Below are 5770 nucleotides of genomic sequence, written 5' to 3'. Positions count from 1 at the left end.
CTCGCACCGCGGTCATTTCTGTCCTATTGTGCCCTCGTACTTTTACTCCCTCATTATCCCTGTATATTCAATGAATTCCAGAAGAGTCTTGAGGGAATCATGCGTGGGAATCATGAGGGAAGGAATCATGCGTTAAACAATTTCAATATTTTATGGTTTCTATTAATTTATGAAGTTATCACTTCTGTAGAGCGTCCCGTGACGCACACCATTTTTTTAATTATTTTATTTCTACATTTGTTATAAGATTCAATGGACCACATTTCGATGCAACCGAGACTTCAGGTACGAGCTTTGATCGAAGAGATTGGAAATTATCAGACTAAACTGCAATGTATTTTGATGATTGTGATATTGAAAACATGTGTGCGTGCACTAATTTAAATTATTATTTGGAGCACGATCAAGTAATGAACCTGTCAGTTGACGAAGTTAGAAAATTTCTTGGAATTTGTGTATTGATGTCCTGTTTAAAATTTCCTCAGATCAAAATGTATTGGGACAAAACTAAGCGTGCAGAACGCATCTGTTATAATATGACTCGACGACGGTTTTTTTTCTATTAGAATCCACTTAAAAGTCGTTGTAGATAATGACATACCTGAAACCACAAAAAATAAAGATAGACTGTGGAAGATTAGGCCACTTGCAGAGAAAATAAGAAATGGTTGTTTGTCCCTAGAACGTCGTCCCATAGTGGCCATTGACAGCAAATGATCCCATTTACAGGTGTATGTAAGATTAAACAATTTGTAAGGGGTAAACCAAATTGAATGATTCGCACTGACAATCTGAACTTATCAGTGGAATAATCTAGGGCCGTCACAAATTAGTCTTGTGACGTAATAAACGATCAAGTGGATTTTTCCAAGGGTGAATTTAATAATATCCGTGATGAGCTTTATGAAAACTGCAGCGACAAAAACACCAACAATAATTGATTAAAAACCCGTTTAATCACTAAATCGTATATCTACAAATACAATTTTCTAAATCTACAAATGTTTCCTATATCTAATTTACAAGGATAAAACTTACCTTTAGCTTAAAACTAAGAATATAAGTTACAATAAGTAAACCAAAGGTCTTGTTAGTTCTATTTTTGAACTAATTTTGAATGAACACAACCGCTAGCTATTGACAGTGAAACATTGTCTTCAACGGGAAATAAAGTTTAAAAAGAAAAACTCACAGGTTTGAAGCCAAGCAGCCTGTTGTCTCTCAGCTCCCAGAGGAATTTGTTTGGTCGACCTTTTTCAATTAATCCAGACGAACAGAACAAGCTCTGTTGAGTTTGCCACTTTGCTACAGTCGGGTACTGCACGAATTTTTATTTTGAATAATCTTCAGGAGGTCGGGGTTGTGGGTTGGTTGGAACTAGTTATGGTTCCAATCACTAAGACACTGAGCCCTTTATGGCACACTAATCGAAATTCCAATATAGGGGCCCGTGTCAAATTAGACCACGGGTAAACCAAATAATTTGAGGGGGTGCACGCAAGTGCCTGTAGGAGCGATGCTACGCGTACGATTTTCGGGTGCGGACTAGAATTTCTTCCCTTACCCGCCTGGTCGGGCACTTAAAAAAGGTCTTCGCTGAGAAGATCAACGAACCAGGCGGTTTTCATGGGTTTGTTTTAATAAGGGGAATTTAGGGTGTTTTTGACCGGTTGCTGCAAGAAAGTCTGCAACACAAATCCTGAAGGGTTAAAGAATTTTGTATGTGCCACTCCAGAAGGCTTGGTGTTAGATTTTGAAATCTATCAAGGCAAAGGAACGCTACTCGAGAATTGTGATGTAGATCTAGGAGTGGGGCCGTCAGCTGTGAATCGTTTGACTAGATCATTAAATCCTGGGACTCAAGTTTTTGTTGATCGCTATTTTACAACAATTCCAATATTGGAATACATGTTGAATATAAGTATTATTTGCACAGGTACAATAATGAAATCCAGGATACCTGCAGCAGTACATTTAACGCCAGAAAAAATTATTAAAAATTTTTCCGGATTTTTTAGAGAACAGACAGTTCGCAACGATGAAAAAATTAATATTGTTCAGTGATTTAACCAAAAATCAATTTTTATAGCTTCAAGAGGCTTAGGAGAGCAACCCATTGATTATTGCAAGAGGTGGATTGCTAAGAAGGAGTCCAAATACATTCTAGTACCTCGTCCTAACATTATCAAATCTTACAATGAGTCCATGGGCGGTATTGACTTAATTGACAGAATGATAAGCTACTACAGAATGTCTGCAAGAACTAAAAAATGGACAGTGAAAACGATCTTGCACCTTATTGATCTATCAATAGCTAACTCTTGGGTTTTGTATCGTAAAGATCGCAAAAGAATGGGTGACTCAACAAAAGCGATTTTGAAATTCCTGGACTTCAAACTACAACTCGCAAACACATTACTGACTGTTAGGGATAACACTATTAATGAGGAATACTCAATCCTGAACTTATCACTAATCACTAGAAATCACCCACTAGAAGACGCTTCTTCGCCAAGATCAACACAAGGTAATTCAAGACGGATAATTGCATACTTACTCAAATTAATGCAAACAAAACATTCTAGGAGATGCAAAGAGAAAAATTGTGACAAAAAATCTATTTTTTTTTGTGAAACGTGTAACATTTATTTGTGTATTACAGCAAATCGCAATTGTTTTTATAATTACCATGTTGCACTTTAATTTTATATACAACATTAAAATGTGTGATTCAATATAATATGTAATTAAAAAAACAACTTTTAGTTATTCACACTGTTCAAATTTTGACTTAATTGAGATCCAGTGTCTATTCAGATGGAATTTTTTTTAAACTACTGCCAGAAAAATTTTGAAAAAATTTGGGTACAGTTTTTAATACCTAAAAAATCCATGAATGAGTTTTTGTCAAATTCTACCATACCATTTTCATTGGGATCCCAGGAGGCTATACTTAGATAGATATATTTGTATTTATCTCCCAACTTATGTATAAGTACAATTTCTGCCTTCTTCAATGCTTCTGGTCAGGAAGCTTTTTCGATAGAAGAATTGAATAAATATGCTAGAGGTTCAAAAATGTAATTTGATAGTGCTTTCAAAGTTTTACTATTAATTTAATCTACTTCCATTTTTTTAATTTTCCAATTGTTAATTATACTGACAACCTCTTGCACGCTATTTGATTTTAAGAAAATAGTATTAAAGTTCATTTGCGGTAACCTTGGTTTAGCATTCGTTTGTTATACATGTTTTTCACTCAGTCTCTGATCTATTACACAAAAATATTTATTCATATTGGAAGCAATTGTCACATTACCTGTTACTTTTTCACGCACTACATCAATGTAATTGATAGTTTCAATTATATTATAAAATCATGTCGTGCTAAATAATTTTTGTATCACTTGATTGTACAAATTAAGAACTAAAAAAGCAATTCAAACAATATAGCAAAATACTACAAGGTATAATAATCTCGGATGCTATTATTAAATATAACAAAAAACAAATTGATAACAATTTGAACAGCTGCAGAAAACTCTGGGGAATTATTAATGAAAAAATTGTTTGATAATAATCAATGTAATTGATACTGATTTTGCTATATTGTTTCGATTACTTTTTTAGTTCTTCATTTGTACAACCGTGATAGGTACAAACATTCTTTAGCACTTAATTCAAAAGAAATTCCTGGGTTCCAGTCAATTTTATTGTTTACCATTTAAAATGTCGCAAACACATTTCGGTATTTTTCTCCACCATCATCAGTTTGTATGTATGGTTGTTTCTACCTTCACATTTGGCAAGCCGAAACGGTTTTGTGACATTTTAAATGGTAAGCAATAAAATTGACTGGAACCCAGGAATTTCTTTTGAATTAAGTTGAAATACAGTCGGGAAAATATACACAATTCTTTAGCTCCACATGATTTTATAATATCATCTGTTTTTTCTTTTGTTGTTATGATTATTTTTATTTACAACTGTAGCAGAATCAATGCAAGTTTTTATTAAATTTTTTAATTTATTTGTTGCTGTGGATCCTGTATTAATACTGTAGTAAGTTAATTAGTAAGTATAATTTATATTATAAAAAATGAATGTCGGTATAAAAATTCAAACAAATAAAAGCAATATACTATAAAGATTTCTTTTTATTTAAAAATTTCTGTGCTTATGATGTTCTTGTGTTTATTCAAATTTCACTAAATACATAAACTTACTGATTTTCATTCTTCATTACTTTTATTACGCCCTTTCTTCCTACATAGCTACCCCAAACTGTTTTAAATCGTAAATTTTTTTTTATTTGAAACCATCAACACATTTTGGGAAGTGTTGCAGTAGACAAATTGACACTGACTTTAAAAACTCTAAATCCAAATCAATTCCTGGGCTTCAGTCATTTATTGTCTATTTATCAATTAAAATGGCATATATTTTTGGCAAAATATATGCCAAGGCTTAAAGTAGCAACAACGCTACACATAGAAACTGATGATGGTGGAAAACACCGAAACGTGTTTTAATTGATAAATAGACAATAAATGGCTGAAGCCCAGGAATTTATTTTGATTTGGAATTGAAACACAGTCAGGAAAGTATGTACAATTTAAAAAATCTCTAACCGATACTATTTAGGAAACGATGCAATTTAAATTTAAAAATAAATGCTCCTTCATTTTGTTTTACAAGAATACTTTGCGTCGCGTAATGTAAGTTTTCAAACTTTTCAAACAACTAGGCTGGAGTCCCACAAAACCCAGAACTTCAGCAGCAGAAAAAATTTGGGTTATTTCTGTAGTACGTATTCAATAAAATATTACACAATTCGTTGTCTTTTGAAAGCTGATATATTTATCAGGCCGATAACTGTAAATCGAACTTGCAGTTTTCGGACTGATAATGCAATCATGAGGAATCAAATATCGGATAAATTCCTCCCATTCCAAATCTAGTTTGCGCGTTCAACACTTGGAGCGCACAAACTTGCATTCAAAATCCAACATGGCAATTTGGATTATAAGGGGGATGTTCAGTCTCAGAACGTGGGAAGTGTCTGAACAGTTGAAGGTCACAGTGTGGCGCATATAGAAAGTAAAATAATTATATTACTTATTTTACTTACTCTATGGTGGATAATATGAAAGATAAGAGCAGAATATTCTGTTCTGTTGTTATTTTACTTACTCTATGGTGTGGCGTCGTTAGTAGGGCTGGTCAGTATTTAACGTAACCGCTAAAATAACAGTGTTCCAGACGTGTAACCGCAGTTCCACTTGGCCAATTTAACCGGTTGTTTTTGGAACCGTCTCATTAATCCGAAAAAGTGGTTCGTACCAGCACATAGCTGATCGACTCCGTCAACCCATCTATCCAGTTGCAGCAGTTTCAGTAACTATTTGCCAATGGAAAATATGTCTAGTTGCGCATTGCCTTGAAGCTTGTGTTTAACATCGTTCATCTATAAGAATTACTGTTCAGTTCTCCAGGACCTATAATCGGTCAGATCAGCGAAATATTATTTAGTTTTGGCGATGATATAATTCAGCATTTTTAGTCTAAAAGCATTGAACTATATACTAACTGGAACGGCATCGCCCATAAACAGCTAATGCTAGGGGCCGTAGCGAGTATTTGTATGACAGAGACGGGCAGAGGTAGATATTCCGCGTCGTGTTCATCACATGTGCTTATATGCTGAGTTTTATACCGCGTCATATATTTTGTTTATTTTTGTTTAAAAAGCACTGTTTTTAAATTTGCA

The sequence above is a fragment of the Dendroctonus ponderosae genome, unplaced genomic scaffold, assembly GCF_020466585.1.
Source record: "Dendroctonus ponderosae isolate FM_Combo_2020 unplaced genomic scaffold, Dpon_F_20191213v2 Dpon_F_20191213_4, whole genome shotgun sequence".
NCBI classification, from domain to species: Eukaryota; Metazoa; Arthropoda; class Insecta; order Coleoptera; family Curculionidae; genus Dendroctonus; species Dendroctonus ponderosae.
Note: the sequence above shows the minus strand (reverse complement) of the source record.